The following is a 19,995-nucleotide window of genomic DNA, read 5'->3' as shown; positions in this document are numbered from 1 at the left end:
GCCGGCTACAAGAGGGCTTTATGTCCCCGTGTGAGGGCCGGCTACAGTTACAGCCGGCTACAAGAGGGCTTTATGTCCCTGTGTGAGGGCCGGCTACAGTTACAGCCGGCTACAAGAGGGCTTTATGTCCCCGTGTGAGGGCCGGCTACAGTTACAGCCGGCTACAAGAGGGCTTTATGTCCCCGTGTGAGGGCCGGCTACAGTTACAGCCGGCTACAAGAGGGCTTTATGTCCCTGTGTGAGGGCCGGCTACAGTTACAGCCGGCTACAAGAGGGCTTTATGTCCCCTGTGTGAGGGCCGGCTACAGTTACAGCCGGCTACAAGAGGGCTTTATGTCCCCGTGTGAGGGCCGGCTACAGTTACAGCCGGCTACAAGAGGGCTTTATGTCCCTGTGTGAGGGCCGGCTACAGTTACAGCCGGCTACAAGAGGGCTTTATGTCCCCGTGTGAGGGCCGGCTACAGTTACAGCCGGCTACAAGAGGGCTTTATGTCCCCGTGTGAGGGCCGGCTACAGTTACAGCCGGCTACAAGAGGGCTTTATGTCCCTGTGTGAGGGCCGGCTACCCTTACAGCCGGCCAGCGACAGATAGGGCTTAATGTGCACATATGTCTGGCTGTTCCTTGGCTGCCACCAAAACCATGACCGTGACACAGAGGTCACTGGATATATTTCAAGATTATTGTTAGGCGATGAAGATTCCTTCAAAATTATCCTCAAGCTGTGTTTTTGTTATTATTATTATACCGAGAATAATAAGTCTAATTGGCTGGCTGAGGTCACATGACTTCATTGACTAATCAAAACCCGCCTCTGGGTTTGTGACGTCACCGGGAGACGTTGCCCGCCGCCTGCAGGGCGCCAGACGCTCAGAGGTACTTGGCGCTTCGTTGAGCGCGGACGTGCGCCGATTGAGCTCTCGAGGTCTAGGAGCCTCCTTAAGTGGATATACACAGCCTGACAAGTATATAGTGACTACCAAGGACTGCAGTACTTCAGGGAAGTACGAGGATGCCTAATCCAGGGATGTAAGGGCGTCGTGGACCGTGAGTTGATTAGTCTTGGAGAAGTCGAGGGTTAGTGACTACAGCTGGAGGAGTGAGTGACTCGCCGTCAGTGTAACTCCCAAGCATTCAGAGCTGTGGTGATTGGATCACGCCCACTGGGAACTCAGAAGGGAGGAGATGCATCCTGATCTTTGAGTGTGGTCACGGTGAAGGAGTGCTTGAGGGGACGACGTGTGCAGAGACGACTGGACGAGCCAACGCCCAGGAACTTCACTCAGGGAATGAGCGCGGAGACGACGAGGATCTTCACGACGCCTATGAACTTGTAATGTTTCTGGAACGCTGAGGAACGCCGCGAGGAACGGAGTACCCATTGAACGGCGACTGGAGCCTAGGCGTCTGAGGACAGGATATGTTAAGGTAGATCATTTTTCTCTCCCATATTTCCCTTGGTTGTTAGGCAAGATAGGCCTATTGTTAAGCTTAGGCATTTATTAGAGAGCATATAAGTCATAGGAGTAGATTAGGCTGTGGGACAGTACGTATATATTATTCTACTGTGTGAAGACAGCGTGTGGCCGGGCTTGTGAAGGAATGAGGAGCGACGCTGATGAAGCTGCCCAGTGAAGGGGGCGGTGATCCCTTTAAATTAATTCATCAGCTGATGCGAGCTGCTGTCACCATTATTATTATTATTTCCATAAGTCTATACATGTATCTCGTGTGTTGTAGTTTACTTTGAGTAAACTTTTTATTGTTTGATCACTGCTTTTGGTGTAACCTCCATCTCATTGAGCTTTGTGATAAATGACATATGATTATACTGTACGGTTACTGGCATGACATAGAGAGAGACCCTGTGTTGGCAACACATTAGATTTGAACACTGGTACTGGCATTCCCTATAGAGTGACCCTGAGATGGCAACATGACTGTACATTTGAATCCTAGCACTGGCAGCACATAGTACGGTCCTAGGCTGCTGTAAGTAAATTATATTCGAACTAACGGCGTTGCTGAGACCCTGAGAGAATTACCCAGCTGGGGGACCAGAAGGTAAGAGGTGGAAGTGAGGCTACGGCCAGAAGTCCGGCAAATTTTCTGCACGCATAGGTGGGCAGGGCCGGTGGGGGAGTCACATACTGCAGGATTGAGCTTAGCAGTGTGGGCTGGGCATTCTCCTCTCCCCCTTGGGTCCAAGGTCAAATGGTGGTGGCCGGTCTTGAGGCATGACTAGTAAAGCTCCCTAAGGGTGATATGTGATACCCTAGTGGAGGGAGCGAAGACCCATGGCGTGAGGTTATAGCATCAGTAGCACGATCCCCCGCTGTTTAACCGTAACCTCATGTAACAATATATATATATATATATATATATATATATATATATATATATATATATATATATATATATATATATATATATATATATATATATATATTGACACCTCACCTTTCGTTCATTAATAGTGTACATTGATTTTTCATTCTTCAATTGCACTTTCTTTTGTTTATTTATATTCAAAATTTATCTAAATATCACACTTTTGATTAATTTGTATAAATATATCGAATCTATGCATTTAGATAGGCTATCAGATATCGCAGGAACACAGATACATAAACAAAGGCAAATGCTCATACAGGGCAAGATATTTTGGCTTTAATAATTTTTTGTTAATAAGAAATAATAATACAATTTAGTACAAAATGGGCATTTGTTTTTTCTTTTATTTAATTACATTTGAGAGTCCGATACCAGTATTTTTACTCAGTCAATTGAACGATCGATCTAGTGTTGATCGATTGTTCAATAAATGCGCTCAATCGGGAGGGCGTTATTAATTTTGTTGTTGTTGTTTGTTGACAGCGCCTCTGGTGGCCGTATACGCAGTGAGAGGTCAGACAGCCCGCCTGCCCTGTAACTTAACAACAGCTCCTGAAGATCCCGTGATTGTGGTCCTTTGGTACAAGAACGGCACTAAGATTCCAGTCTTCAGGTGAGATCTTTTATATATATATATATATTTCTTCAAGGATTTCTTCTTATTTTCTTCTTCGAGGATGTGGGTCCCTTTAATTAAACCAGTGGTGGTACCCTTCATACATATATATATATATATATATATATATATGAATGAAAACTCACACCCCAGAAGTGACTCGAACCCATACTCCCAGAAGCAACGCAACTGGTAACCACAGGGCGCCTTAATCCGCTTGACCATCACGGCCGTCAAAAGGAAGTGATAGCCGAGGCTATTTGAGCCACTTCCCCGACGGCAACTCGGATGGTAATCTTGGGCATAGCATTTCACCAAATCACCTCATTCTTTGGGGCACACGTGAGGAACACAAATGCGAACAAGCCTGAATGGTCCCCAGGACTATATGCGAATGAAAACTCACACCCCAGAAGTGACTCGAACCCATACTCCCAGAAGCAACGCAACTGGTAACTACAGGGCGCCTTAATCCGCTTGACCATCACGGCCGTCAAAAGGAAGTGATAGCCGAGGCTATTTGAGCCACTTCCCCGACGGCAACTCGGATGGTAATCTTGGGCATAGCATTTCACCAAATCACCTCATTCTTTGGGGCACACGTGAGGAACACAAATGCGAACAAGCCTGAATGGTCCCCAGGACTATATGCGAATGAAAACTCACACCCCAGAAGTGACTCGAACCCATACTCCCAGAAGCAACGCAACTGGTAACTACAGGGCGCCTTAATCCGCTTGACCATCACGGCCGTCAAAAGGAAGTGATAGCCGAGGCTATTTGAGCCACTTCCCCGACGGCAACTCGGATGGTAATCTTGGGCATAGCATTTCACCAAATCACCTCATTCTTTGGGGCACACGTGAGGAACACAAATGCGAACAAGCCTGAATGGTCCCCAGGACTATATGCGAATGAAAACTCACACCCCAGAAGTGACTCGAACCCATACTCCCAGAAGCAACGCAACTGGTAACTACAGGGCGCCTTAATCCGCTTGACCATCACGGCCGTCAAAAGGAAGTGATAGCCGAGGCTATTTGAGCCACTTTGCTTCTGGGAGTATGGGTTCGAGTCACTTCTGGGGTGTGAGTTTTCATTCGCATATAGTCCTGGGGACCATTCAGGCTTGTTCGCATTTGTGTTCCTCACGTGTGCCCCAAAGAATGAGGTGATTTGGTGAAATGCTATGCCCAAGATTACCATCCGAGTTGCCGTCGGGGAAGTGGCTCAAATAGCCTCGGCTATCACTTCCTTTTGACGGCCGTGATGGTCAAGCGGATTAAGGCGCCCTGTAGTTACCCAACCCGTTCTCGCAAATTTAATAAGTCAATATTGACTTATTAAATATGTGCATAGGTGACATACTTAACATAATAGATACCCTTAAAAAGATTCATAGAAAACACCGACCTTACCTAACCTTGTTAGTATCTTAAGATAAACATCTTATTGCTTCGTAATTACAATTATTACCTAACCTATAATAGGTATAGGTTAAGTAATAATTGTAATTACGAAGCAATAAGATGCTTATCTTAAGATACTAACAAGGTTAGGTAAGGTCGGTGTTTTCTATGAATCTTTTTAAGGGTATCTATTATGTTTAGTATATCACCTATGCACATAGTTAATAAGTCAATATTGACTTTACGAATTTGCGAGAACGGGTTGAGTTACCAGTTGCGTTGCTTCTGGGAGTATGGGTTCGAGTCACTTCTGGGGTGTGAGTTTTCATTCGCATATAGTCCTGGGGACCATTCAGGCTTGTTCGCATTTGTGTTCCTCACGTGTGCCCCAAAGAATGAGGTGATTTGGTGAAATGCTATGCCCAAGATTACCATCCGAGTTGCCGTCGGGGAAGTGGCTCAAATAGCCTCGGCTATCACTTCCTTTTGACGGCCGTGATGGTCAAGCGGATTAAGGCGCCCTGTAGTTACCAGTTGCGTTGCTTCTGGGAGTATGGGTTCGAGTCACTTCTGGGGTGTGAGTTTTCATTCGCATATAGTCCTGGGGACCATTCAGGCTTGTTCGCATTTGTGTTCCTCACGTGTGCCCCAAAGAATGAGGTGATTTGGTGAAATGCTATGCCCAAGATTACCATCCGAGTTGCCGTCGGGGAAGTGGCTCAAATAGCCTCGGCTATCACTTCCTTTTGACGGCCGTGATGGTCAAGCGGATTAAGGCGCCCTGTAGTTACCAGTTGCGTTGCTTCTGGGAGTATGGGTTCGAGTCACTTCTGGGGTGTGAGTTTTCATTCGCATATAGTCCTGGGGACCATTCAGGCTTGTTCGCATTTGTGTTCCTCACGTGTGCCCCAAAGAATGAGGTGATTTGGTGAAATGCTATGCCCAAGATTACCATCCGAGTTGCCGTCGGGGAAGTGGCTCAAATAGCCTCGGCTATCACTTCCTTTTGACGGCCGTGATGGTCAAGCGGATTAAGGCGCCCTGTAGTTACCAGTTGCGTTGCTTCTGGGAGTATGGGTTCGAGTCACTTCTGGGGTGTGAGTTTTCATTCGCATATAGTCCTGGGGACCATTCAGGCTTGTTCGCATTTGTGTTCCTCACGTGTGCCCCAAAGAATGAGGTGATTTGGTGAAATGCTATGCCCAAGATTACCATCCGAGTTGCCGTCGGGGAAGTGGCTCAAATAGCCTCGGCTATCACTTCCTTTTGACGGCCGTGATGGTCAAGCGGATTAAGGCGCCCTGTAGTTACCAGTTGCGTTGCTTCTGGGAGTATGGGTTCGAGTCACTTCTGGGGTGTGAGTTTTCATTCGCATATAGTCCTGGGGACCATTCAGGCTTGTTCGCATTTGTGTTCCTCACGTGTGCCCCAAAGAATGAGGTGATTTGGTGAAATGCTATGCCCAAGATTACCATCCGAGTTGCCGTCGGGGAAGTGGCTCAAATAGCCTCGGCTATCACTTCCTTTTGACGGCCGTGATGGTCAAGCGGATTAAGGCGCCCTGTAGTTACCAGTTGCGTTGCTTCTGGGAGTATGGGTTCGAGTCACTTCTGGGGTGTGAGTTTTCATTCGCATATAGTCCTGGGGACCATTCAGGCTTGTTCGCATTTGTGTTCCTCACGTGTGCCCCAAAGAATGAGGTGATTTCGTGAAATGCTATGCCCAAGATTACCATCCGAGTTGCCGTCGGGGAAGTGGCTCAAATAGCCTCGGCTATCACTTCCTTTTGACGGCCGTGATGGTCAAGCGGATTAAGGCGCCCTGTAGTTACCAGTTGCGTTGCTTCTGGGAGTATGGGTTCGAGTCACTTCTGGGGTGTGAGTTTTCAATCGCATATAGTCCTGGGGACCATTCAGGCTTGTTCGCATTTGTGTTCCTCACGTGTGCCCCAAAGAATGAGGTGATTTGGTGAAATGCTATGCCCAAGATTACCATCCGAGTTGCCGTCGGGGAAGTGGCTCAAATAGCCTCGGCTATCACTTCCTTTTGACGGCCGTGATGGTCAAGCGGATTAAGGCGCCCTGTAGTTACCAGTTGCGTTGCTTCTGGGAGTATGGGTTCGAGTCACTTCTGGGGTGTGAGTTTTCATTCGCATATAGTCCTGGGGACCATTCAGGCTTGTTCGCATTTGTGTTCCTCACGTGTGCCCCAAAGAATGAGGTGATTTGGTGAAATGCTATGCCCAAGATTACCATCCGAGTTGCCGTCGGGGAAGTGGCTCAAATAGCCTCGGCTATCACTTCCTTTTGACGGCCGTGATGGTCAAGCGGATTAAGGCGCCCTGTAGTTACCAGTTGCGTTGCTTCTGGGAGTATGGGTTCGAGTCACTTCTGGGGTGTGAGTTTTCATTCGCATATAGTCCTGGGGACCATTCAGGCTTGTTCGCATTTGTGTTCCTCACGTGTGCCCCAAAGAATGAGGTGATTTGGTGAAATGCTATGCCCAAGATTACCATCCGAGTTGCCGTCGGGGAAGTGGCTCAAATAGCCTCGGCTATCACTTCCTTTTGACGGCCGTGATGGTCAAGCGGATTAAGGCGCCCTGTAGTTACCAGTTGCGTTGCTTCTGGGAGTATGGGTTCGAGTCACTTCTGGGGTGTGAGTTTTCATTCGCATATAGTCCTGGGGACCATTCAGGCTTGTTCGCATTTGTGTTCCTCACGTGTGCCCCAAAGAATGAGGTGATTTGGTGAAATGCTATGCCCAAGATTACCATCCGAGTTGCCGTCGGGGAAGTGGCTCAAATAGCCTCGGCTATCACTTCCTTTTGACGGCCGTGATGGTCAAGCGGATTAAGGCGCCCTGTAGTTACCAGTTGCGTTGCTTCTGGGAGTATGGGTTCGAGTCACTTCTGGGGTGTGAGTTTTCATTCGCATATAGTCCTGGGGACCATTCAGGCTTGTTCGCATATATATATATATATATATATATATATATATATATATATATATATATATATATATATATATATTGGTGTATACTGGCAGCAGGTTTTCTTTTAAACATGTATCATTGAATATGACCGCATATTCTGTATTTACTATTTTCTGATTTAGGGCTTCTATCCCTCTAACTATTTTCTTAACATCAGGGCTTAGCTGAAATAGGAGTTCTCCAAAACTCATTTTCGTAATTTCCAGGTGAAGAAAAGAAGTGAATTACTATAGGATGTATTACACTTATTTATACAATTTGCACAACGTTTAGAACCTCCATGGTTCATTCTCAAGTGAAGAGATTTTTCAGGACTGGTTGATTTTATACCCGCACTGGGTCAGGTGATAAGACAATAAAGGTGAAAACATGGGGGGATACATAAGGGATAAATGGGGGGTGAAACATAAGAACATAAGAATAGAGGTAGCTGCGGAAGGCCTATTGGCCCATACGAGGCAGCTCCTATGTACATACAAAGATTAATCAAGTGTAATTGGCTATCTATATATATATATATATATATATATATATATATATATATATATATATATATGTCGTACCTAGTAGCCAGAGCGCACTTCTCAGCCTACTATGCAAGGCCCGATTTGCCTAATAAGCCAAGTTTTCATGATCTAATTGTTTTTCGACTACCTAACCTAACTTTTTCGGCTACCTAACCTAACCTAACCTATAAAGATAGGTTAGGTAGGTTTGGTCATATATCTACGTTAATTTTAACTCCAATAAAAAAAATTGTCCTCATACATAATGAAATGGGTAGCTTTATCATTTCATAAGAAAAAAAATTAGAGAAAATATATTAATTCAGGAAAACTTGGCTTATTAGGCAAATCAAGATACCACTTTTTAGTTTTCAAGATTTTGTTATGCCTTTTTTTATTATTGTTGTATCTTTTTAAGTAATTAATGTTTATCATCCAATTTTAGTATCTGTCAATGTTTTCTGCATAGGAATCATGGGAAATTGACTATGTGAGGCTGGAATGAGAATTGGCAAAAGAAGATTGTTTTTTTTTTCTCACATGTGTATCATTAAATTTAGTTTTTCCAAATATATGTGGCGAAACAAGACATTTATTTGGCCGAAAAGGTGAAATAGACTTTTTTCTCCTGACATAGTTTTCAAATCGTGAACTATCTTTAAACACTAACTCCCTCCACATGGTTGCCGCTTCAACTCTTCAGGTAAAAGTCTCCTCTACACAGACTACAAACACAAGCTATCTATCTCCATCCAGGCAACAATGCACAAGCAGCAACAAAGCTACATTTATAAGCACAAGTCATCAGCTATAAGGAGGTAGCCAACCCCCTATTCCCGTATCCCAAAAGAATTACGTACATTTCCCTTCAATAGATTGTGATGGACGAATTTCACTTATACTTAAACAATAAATCAAAAGGTCCCACAAATTCATCAAACCACATACATACATTCATACACGATATACACTTAGGTTTTGAGATACTATATGTGGTCCTGATCGATTTTTGGCGCGATGCATATGCAGTTGACAATGCAATTTCCTTTTCCTTCCCCCTCGATGATGGATAAGGCAGTGGTCACGCTGTTATAAAGTGGAATTTCACCTGCATTCCACGATGTTATAAAACGGATGTTCAGCTGCATTCCACGATGTTATAAAACGGATGTTCAGCTGAATTCCACGATGTTATAAAGTGGAAGTTCACCTGCATTCCACGATGTTATAAAACGGATGTTCAGCTGCATTCCACGATGTTATAAAGTGGAAGTTCACCTGCATTCCACGATGTTATAAAACGGATGTTCAGCTGCATTCCACGATGTTATGAAGTAGAAGCTCAGCTGCATTCCATGATGTTATGAAGCTGAAGTCAAATGTTGTACTGCCAATATTTTTTTTCATGTGCTTTCAATAAGATTTCAATAATCTTTTATTTTTTTTTTACCAATAAGCTATGGTGAAATTCTTCTTCCGATGTTCAAGTTGGTGGAGAGGTCAAAGCATCAATAACATTGCTATTGCCTCTCCTCAGATCACACACACACACACACACACACACACACACACCGATTGGCGTGAAGTCACCAGTGGAGTCCCACAGGGCTCTGTACTCGGTCCTATCTTGTTTCTGATATATGTAAATGATCTCCCGGAGGGTATCGATTCATTTCTCTCAATGTTTGCGGACGATGCTAAAATTATGAGAAGGATTAAAACAGAAGAGGACTGTTTGAGGCTTCAAGAAGACCTAGACAAGCTGAAGGAATGGTCGAACAAATGGTTGTTAGAGTTTAACCCAACCAAATGTAATGTAATGAAGATAGGTGTAGGGAGCAGGAGGCCAGATACAAGGTATCATCTGGGAGAGGAAATTCTTCAGGAGTCAGAGAAGGAAAAAGACTTGGGGGTTGATATCACGCCAGACCTGTCTCCTGCAGCACATATCAAGCGGATAACATCAGCGGCATATGCCAGGCTGGCCAACATACGAACGGCATTCAGAAACTTGTGTAAAGAATCATTCAGAACTTTGTATACCACATATGTCAGGCCAATCCTGGAGTATGCAGCCCCAGCATGGAGTCCATATCTAGTCAAGGATAAGACTAAACTGGAAAAGGTTCAAAGGTTTGCCACCAGACTAGTACCCGAGCTGAGAGGTATGAGCTACGAGGAGAGACTACGGGAATTAAACCTCACTTCGCTGGAAGACAGAAGAGTTAGGGGGGACATGATCACCACATTCAAGATTCTGAAGGGGATTGATAGGGTAGATAAAGACAGTCTATTTAACACAAGGGGAACACGCACAAGGGGACACAGGTGGAAACTGAGTGCCCAAATGAGCCACAGAGATATTAGAAAGAACTTTTTTAGTGTCAGAGTGGTTGACAAATGGAATGCATTAGGGGGTGATGTGGTGGAGGCTCACTCCATACACAGTTTCAAGTGTAGATATGACAGAGCCCGATAGGCTCAGGAATCTGTACACCTGTTGATTGACGGTTGAGAGGCGGGACCAAAGAGCCAGAGCTCAACCCCCGCAAACACAACTAGGTGAGTACACACACACACACACACACACACACACACACACACACACATGTTTTCAGGGCATGTTTCGATGTTTCTGGGCTATTTGAAGCTGCCTATAACTCGTCACCAACCATTATCACCAACACCCAACAACCATTACCACAAACACCCAACAACCAGAGACATCAACAAGCAACCACTACCAACAACAACAAATACCACCAACAACAAACATCAGCCACTACTACCAACAACTAATACCTGCACAAACAACCTCCATCAATCACTACCATCAACAACAACCAAACAACCACAATCAACAACAATCACAACCACCAACAACCACAACCACGAAGAAACACAATTAACAACCACTGCCACCAACAACCACAATTACCAATAACAACCACTACTACCAACAACAACCTCTACCACCAACAATCACAACCACCATCAATCACTACCACCAATATCCACCAACAACCACTACCACCAGCAAACACTACCACTAACAACCAGTACCACTAACAACCAGTACCACCAACAACCAGTACCCCCAAAAACCTCTACCACCAACAACCACTACCATCAACCAACAACAACCACCAACAACCACCAACAACAACAACCACCACCAACAACAACCACCACCAACAACCACCACCACCCAACAACAACCACCACCACCAACAACCACCACCACCAACAACCACTACCATCAACCAACAGCCACCAACAACAAATACCACCAACAACAACCACCACCAACAACAACTACCACCAACAACCACCACCACCAACAACAACCACCACCACCAACAACAACAACCACCACCAACAACCACCACCACCAACAACCACTACCATCAACCAACAACCACCAACAACAACCACCACCAACAACAACCACCACCAACAACAACCACCCCCAACAACCACCACCACCAACAACAACCACCACCACCAACAACCACTACCAACAACCACTACCATAAACCAACAACCACCAACAATCATTACTCCAAGAATCATTACCACTAAAAACCACTACCACTAACAACCACTGCCACTAACAACCAATGCCTGGACAAACAACAACTACTACCACAAACATCCAACAGCCACAGACATCAATCAACAAACAATAACAACAATCACAAATACCACCAACAACACCAACCATCAAACACTACTCTCAACAACAACCAATCAACCACACCCACCAACAACCACAATTGCCAACAATCACAATTGCCAACAACCACTAACACCAACAACCACTAACACCAACAATCCCTAACACCAACAACCATCACCAACACCCTTCACCAATCCCTACACCAACAATCACTACCACCAACAACCACTACCACCAACAACCACTACCACCAACAACCACTACCACCAACAATCATCAACAACAACGACCACTACCACCAACAATCATTAACAACAACGACCACTACCACCAACGACCACTACCACCAACAACAACCACTACCACCAATAACCACTACCTCCAACAGTCATCAACAACAACGACCACTACCAACAACGACCACTACCACCACCAACAACCACTGTCATCAACAAAAACGACCACTACCACCAACGACCACTACCACCAACTACTACTACCACCAACAATAATCAACAACAACGACCACTACCAACAACGACCACTACCACCAACAACCACTACCACCAACGACCACTACCACCAACAACCACTACCACCAACAACCACTACCACCAACAACCACTACCACCAACGACCACTACCAACAACGACCACTACCACCAACGACCACTACCACCAACAACAACCACTACCAGCAACGACCACTACCACTACCAACAACCACTACCACCAACGACCACTACCACCAACGACCACTACCACCACCAACGACCACTACTACCAACGACCACTACCACCAACAACAACCACTACCACCAACAACCACTACCACCAACAACAACCACTACCACCAACAACCACTACCACCAACAATCATCAACAACAACGACCACTACCAACAACGACCACTACCACCACCAACAACCACTGTCATCAACAACAACGACCACTACCAACAACGACCACTACCACCAACGACCACTACCACCAACAACCACTACCACCAACAACTACTACCACCAACAATCATCAACAACAACGAACACTACCAACAACGACCACTACCACCAACGACCACTACCACCAACAACAACCACTACCACCAACGACCACTACCACCACCAACGACCACTACCACCAACGACCACTACCACCAACGACCACAACCACCAACGACCACTACCACCAACGACCACTACCACCAACGACCACTACCACCAACGACCACTACCACCAAGGACCACTACCACCAAGGACCACTACCACCAACGACCACTACCACCAACGACCACTACCACCACCAACGACCACTACCACCACCAACGACCACTACCACCAACGACCACTACCACAACGACCACTACCACCAACGACCACTACCACCACTAACGACCACTACCACCACTACCGACCACTACCACCACTAACGACCACTACCACCAACGACCATTACCACCAACGACCACTACTACCACCAACGACCACTACTACCACCAACGACCACTACCACCACCAACGACCACTACCACCACCAACGACCACTACCACCACCAACGACCACTACCACCAACGACCACTAGCACCAACGACCACTACCACCAACGACCACTACCACCACCAACGACCACTACCACCACCAACGACCACTACCACCACCAACGACCACTACCACCACCAACGACCACTACCACCAACGACCACTACCACCAACAACGACCACTACCACCACCAACGACCACTACCACCAACGACCACTACCACCAACGACCACTACCACCACCAACAACCACTATCACCAACGACCACTACCACCAACAACCACTACCACCAACGACCACTACCATCAACGACCACTACCACCACCAACAACCACTAACACCAACGACCACTACCACCACCAACAACCACTACCACCAACGACCACTACCACGACCAACAACCACTACCACCACTAACAACCACTACCACCACCAACGACCACTACCACCACCAACGACCACTACCACCAACAACCACTACCACCACCAACAACCACTACCACCAACGACCACTACCACCAACAACCACTACCACCACCAACAACCACTACCACCACCAACAACCACTACCACCAAAGACCACTACCACCACCAACAACCACTACCACCAACGACCACTACCACCACCAACAACCACTACCACCACCAACAACCACTACCACCACCAACGACCACTACCACCACCAACAACCACTACCACCACCAACGACCACTACCACCACCAACAACCACTACCACCACCAACAACCACTACCACCACCAACGACCACTACCACCAACGACCACTACCACCAACAACCACTACCACCAACAACCACTACCACCAACCACCATTACCACCATAAAAAATAAATTAATTAATAATATTAAATAACTAAATAAATAAATAAAATTAAAATAAAATAAAAATTAAATAAAATTAAAACTCAATAAAAATTAAATCAATAAAAAATTAATAAATAATAACTAAATAACTAAATAAATAACCTAACTACTAGCCTGAGGTGGTGGTGAACCCGCAGACCCGCAGACCCACGATCACAGGGGCCCTCAAAATATGGCTCAAGCGTCGAATTTGGGATGTTTGGGAAATTTAAAAACTGCTTAAAGGTTTAGCCAAAATGTGGTCCATCGCCGCTTTCAGAAATTGGTATATTTTCTGTATAAAAAGTTGTAATATCAATCTGCGAATACGTGAAGAGAGCCAGAATTTGGCTCCAAAATGTTGCTCAAGCGTCGAATTTGGGATGTTTGGGATATTTTGAAAACTGCAGGGGGGGGTTTGGGCAAAATGTGACCCATCGCTGCTCCCAGTAATTAGCATATATTCGGTATGAAAAGTCGTATTTTCAAACTGCGAATACGTGCAGAGAGCGATAATTTTTGCTCTAAATTACTGTTCAAGGGTCGAATTTGGGATGTTTGGGATATTTTGAAAATTGCAGTGAGGGTTTGGGCAAAATGTGACCCATCGCGGCTTTCAGTAATTGGAATATTTTCGGTATAAAAAGTCATAATTTCAAACTGCGAATACGTGCAGAAAGCCAGAAATTTGGCTCTAAAATATGGCTCAAGCGTCGAATTTGGGATGTTTGGATTATTTTCAAAACTGCAGGGGGGGAAGGGGGGTGGGCAAAATGTGACCCATCGCTGCTCTCAGTAATTGGCATATTTGCGGTAAAAAAAAGTCGTATTTTCAAACAGCGATCACATGCAGAGAGCCAGAATTTGGCTCCAAAATATGGGTCAAGGGTCGAATTTGAGATGTTTGGGATTTTTTGAAATCTACAGGGGGGGTTGGGTAAAATGTGACCCATCGCTGCTCCCAGTAATTGGCATATATTCAGGTATAAAATTCGTGACTTCAAAGTGCGAATACGTGCAGAGAGCCAGAGTTTGGCTCCAAAATATGGGTCAAGCGTCAAATATGGGATGTTTGTAATATTTTGAAAACTCCTGTGGGGGGTTAGGGTAAAATGTGACCCATCGCCGCTACCAGTAATTGGCATATTTTCTATATAAAATGTCGTAATTTCAATCTGCGAATACGTGCAGAGAATCAGAATTTGACTCGAAAATTTGGCTCAAACGTCGAATTTGGAGTGTTTATGATGTTTTGAAAACTGCAGGGTGGGTTTGGTCAAAATATGACCATTCGCTGCTCTCAGTAATTGGCATATTTTCGGTATAAAAATTCGTAATTATAAACTGCGAATACTTAAAGAGAGCCAGAATTTAGATCCAAAATGTGGCTCAAGCGTCGAATTTGGGATGTTTAGGATATTTTTAAAACTGCAGGGGTAGTTTGGTCAAAATGTGACTTATCGCTGCTCTCAGTAATTATCATATTTTCGGTACAAAAAGTCGTAATTTCAAACGGCGATCACGTGCAGAGAGCCAAAATTTGCCTCCAAAATATGGATCAAGGGTCGAATTTGGGATATTAGGGATATTTTAAAAACTGCAGGCAGGGTTTGGGCAAAATGTGGTCCATCGCCGCTTTCAGTAATTGGCATATTTTCTGTATAAAAAGTCGTAATTTCAATCTGCGAATACATGAAGAGAGTCAGAATTTGGCTCCAATATGAGGCTCACGCCTCGAATTTGGGATATTTGGGATATTTCGAAAACTGCAGGGGGTGGGGGGTTTGGGCAAAATGTGACCCATCGCTGCTCCCAGTAATTGGCATATATTCGGTATAAATAGAGGGATGCAGAGGCTCATAAGAGGGATGGTGGAGTTCAAGAGAGGGATGGAGAGGCTCAAGAGAGTGATGCAGAGGCTCAGGAGAGGGATGCAGAGACTCAAGAGAGTGATGCAGAGGATTAAGAGAGGGATGCAGAGGCTCAAGAGAAAGATGCAGAGGGTCAAGAGAGTGCTGCAGAGGCTCAAGAGAGGGATGCTGAGGCTCCAGAGAGGAATGCAGAGGATCAAGAGAGGGATGCACAGGCTCAAGAGAATGATGCAGACGCTTAATAGTGGGATGCAGAGGCTTAAGAGAGTGATGCAGAGGCTTAAGAGAGGGATGCAGAGGCTCAAGAGAATGATGCAGAGGCTCAAGAGAGAAAGCCAGTGGGTTATGAGAGTGATGCAGAGGCTCAAGAGAGTGATGCACAGGCTCAAGAGAATGATTTATAGGCTTAAGAGAGGGAAGCAGAGGCTCAAGAGAATGATGCAGAGTCTCAAGAGAGTGATGCAGAGGCTTACGCGAGTGATGCAGAGGATCAAGAGAGTGATGCAGAGGATCAAGAGAGTGATGCAGAGGCTCACGAGAATGACGTAGAGGCTCAAGAGAGTGATGCAGAGGCTCAACAGTGGGATGCAGAGGCTAAAGAGAGTGATGCAATGGCTCAAGAGAGGGATGTAGAGGCTCATGAGAGGGATGCAGGAGTTCAAGAGAGGGATGCAGAGGCTCAAGAGAGTGATTCAGAGGCTTACGAGAGTGATGCAGAGGCTTAAGAGAGTGATGCAGAGGCTTGAGAGAGGGATGCAGAGGCTGAAGAGAGTGATGCAGAGGCTGAAGAGAGTGATGCAGAGGCTTAAGAGAGGGATGCAGAGGCTCAAGCGAGGGATGCAGAGGCTAAAGAGAGTGATTCAGAGGCTTACGAGAGTAATGCAGAAGATAAAGAGAGTGATGCACAGGCTCGAGAGAGTTATGCAGAGGCCTCCAGAGAGGGATTCAGAGGCTTAAGAGAGTGATACAGAGGCTCAAGAGAGGGATGCAGAGGCTCAAGAGACGGATGAAATCGCTGAAAAGAGTGATTCAGTGGCTTACGAGAGTGATGCAGGGGCTAAAGAGAGTGATGCATAAGCTCTAAAGAGGGATGCAGTGGCTCAAGAGAGGGATGCAAAGGCTAGAGTGAAGGATGCTGAGGCACTAGAGAGGGATGCAGAGGCTCTTGAGAGTGATGCAGAGCCTCAACAGAGGGATGCAGAGGCTAAAGAGAGTGATGCAATGGCTCAAGAGAGGGATGCAGAGGCTCATGAGAGGGATGCAGGAGTTCAAAAGAGGGATGCAGAGGCTCAAGAGAGTGATTCAGAGGTTTACGAGAGTGATGCAGAGGCTTAAGAGAGTGATGCAGAGGCTTGAGAGAAGGATGCAGAGGCTCAAGAGAGGGATGCAGAGGCTTTAAAGAGGGATGCAGAGGCTCAAGAGAGGGATGCAAAGGCTAGAGTGAAGGATGCAGAGGCACTAGAGAGGGATGCAAAGGCTCTTGAGAGTGATGCAGAGGCTCAACAGAGGGATGCAGAGGCTAAAGAGAGTGATGCAATGGCTCAGGAGAGGGATGCAGAGGCTCATGAGAGGGATGCAGGAGTTCAAGAGAGGGGTGAAGAGGCTCAAGAGAGTGATTCAGAGGCTTACGAGAGTGATGCAGAGGCTCAAGAGAGGGATGCAGAGGCTAAAGAGAGGGATGCAGGGGCTCAGGAGAGGAATGCTGAGGCTCAAGTGAGGGATGCAAAGGTACAAGAGAGGGATGCAGAGGCTCTTGAAAGTGACGCAGAGGCTCAAGAGAAGGATGCAGAGGCTTAAGAGAGTGATGCAGAGGCTCAGGAGAGGGATGCAAAGGATCATGAGAGGGATTCAGAAGTTCAAGAGAGTGATGCAGACGCGAAAGATAGGGATGCAGAGGCTTAGGAAAGTGATGCAGAGGCTCAAAAAAGGGATGCAGAGGCTTAAGAGGGTGATGCAGAGGCTCAAGAGAGTGATGCAGAGGATCAAGAGAGGGAGTCAGAGGCTTAAGAGAGTGATGCAGAAGCTGAAGAGAGTGATGCAGAGGCTCTAGAGAGTGATGCAGAGGCTCGAGAGAGTGATGCAGAGGCTCAAAATAGTTATTCAGAGGCTTGAGAGAGTGATGCAGAGGCCTCAAGAGAGTGATGCAGAGGCTGATCAGAGTGTTGCAGAGGCACAAGAGAGTGATGCATAGGCTCAAGAGAGTGATGCAGATGCTCAAGAGAGGGATGCAGAGGCTTAAGAGAGTGATGCAGAGGCTGAAGAGAGTGTTGCAGAGGCTCTAGCGAGTGATGCAGAGGCTCAAGAGAGTGATTCCCTCTCGTAAGCCTCTGCATCACTCACATAAACCACTGCGTCACTCTCTTCAGCCTCTGCATATCTCTCTTGAGCCTCTGCATCATTCTCCTAAGCATCTGCATCACTCTCTTCAGCCTCTGCATCACTCTCCTAAGCCTCTGCATCACTCTTTTAAGCCTCTGCATCATTCTCCTTAGCCTTTAAATCCCTCTCTTAAGCCTCTGCATCACTCCCTTGATGCCCTGCATCACTCTTATCAGCCTCTGCATCCCTCTCTTAAGCCTCTGCATCATTCTCTTCAGCCTCTGCATTCCTCTCTTAAGCCTCTGCATCACTCTCTTAAGCCTCTGCATCATTCTCTTGAGCCCCTGCATAATTCTCTATAGCCTCTGCATCACTCTCTTAAGCCTCTACATCATTCTCTTGTGCCTCTGAATCACTCTCTTGAACCTCTGCATCACTCTTTTAAGACTCTGCATCTCTCTCTTGAGCCTCTGCATCACTCTCTTGTGCCTCTGCATCACTCTCTTGAGCCTCTACATCCCTCTCTTGAGCCTCTGCATCCCTCTCTTAAGCCTCTGTATCACTCTCTTTTCCCTTTGCATCACTCTCTTGAGCCTCTGCATCCCTCTCTGGAGCCTCAGCAACCAATAATGTGTTTGCATCATTTTTATCGTATATATAATAAATTAATAACAATAAACTGAAAATTCACAAAAACCTGGAAAAACAGCAAAATATTGCCTAATTCGATGATATTTTGTTTAAATCACATAAAGGGAAAGGGGGATGATAAACGTCAAAATATTGCTAAATTAGATGATTTTTAGTACAAAACAAAATGCAAGAAAACTTGCTTTAAAATGCAATATTATGCGAAATTCTGATATTTGAAGGCCAAATCACATATCGTGAGAAAACATCTAGTAGTATCGAAATATTGGTATAAACGAATATATTTAAGTATAATCACACCATATGAAAAACGTGAAAAAAGTCACTATATCACCAAATTTGAGGATTTTAACTTCAAATTATAAAGCGAGGTTTCGTATTATTTAGATCCTAGAAAAGAAATATTAAAATTTTGTTTCCAATACAAATGATAAACATCGATGTGTTTTCATTAGAATTAACTAAAATGTTCCTGATTTTCCGTTTATGTTACCAATGGAAGATGTACACGTAAAACCGCTCTAATCCGGCTGAAACGTCGATATATGCAATAAAAACAGAACTTCTCCCCTTTCAATATCTTACACAGTATTTTAACGAGAAACAAATAGTTGATTGATAATGAAGTATTTAAGGTTAATTTCTAACCAATTATGTGTTTGCATCATTTTTATCGTATATATAATAAATTAATAACAATAAACTGAAAATTCACAAAAACGTGGAAAAACGGCAAAATATTGCCTAATTCGATGATATTTTGTTTAATTCCCATAAAAGAAAAGGGGGATGATAAACGTCAAAATATTGCTAAATTTGATGATTTTTAGTACAAAACAAAATGCAAGAAAACTTGCTTTAAAATGAAATATTATGCGAAATATTGAGATTTGAAGGCCAAATCGCATATCGTGAGAAAACGTGAGGTAATATCGAAATATTGGTATAAACGAATATATTTACGTTAAATCACACTACATGAAAAACGTGAAAAAAGTCCCTATATTACCAAATTTGAGGATTTTAACTTCAAATTATAAAGCGAGGTTTCGTATTATTTAGATCCTAGAAAAGACATATTAAAATGCTGTTTCCAATACAAATGATAAAAATCGATGTGTTTTCATTAGAATTAACTAAAATGTTCCTGATT

Source organism: Procambarus clarkii, chromosome 42 (assembly GCF_040958095.1).
Source record: "Procambarus clarkii isolate CNS0578487 chromosome 42, FALCON_Pclarkii_2.0, whole genome shotgun sequence".
Taxonomy (NCBI): Eukaryota; Metazoa; Arthropoda; class Malacostraca; order Decapoda; family Cambaridae; genus Procambarus; species Procambarus clarkii.
Note: the sequence above shows the minus strand (reverse complement) of the source record.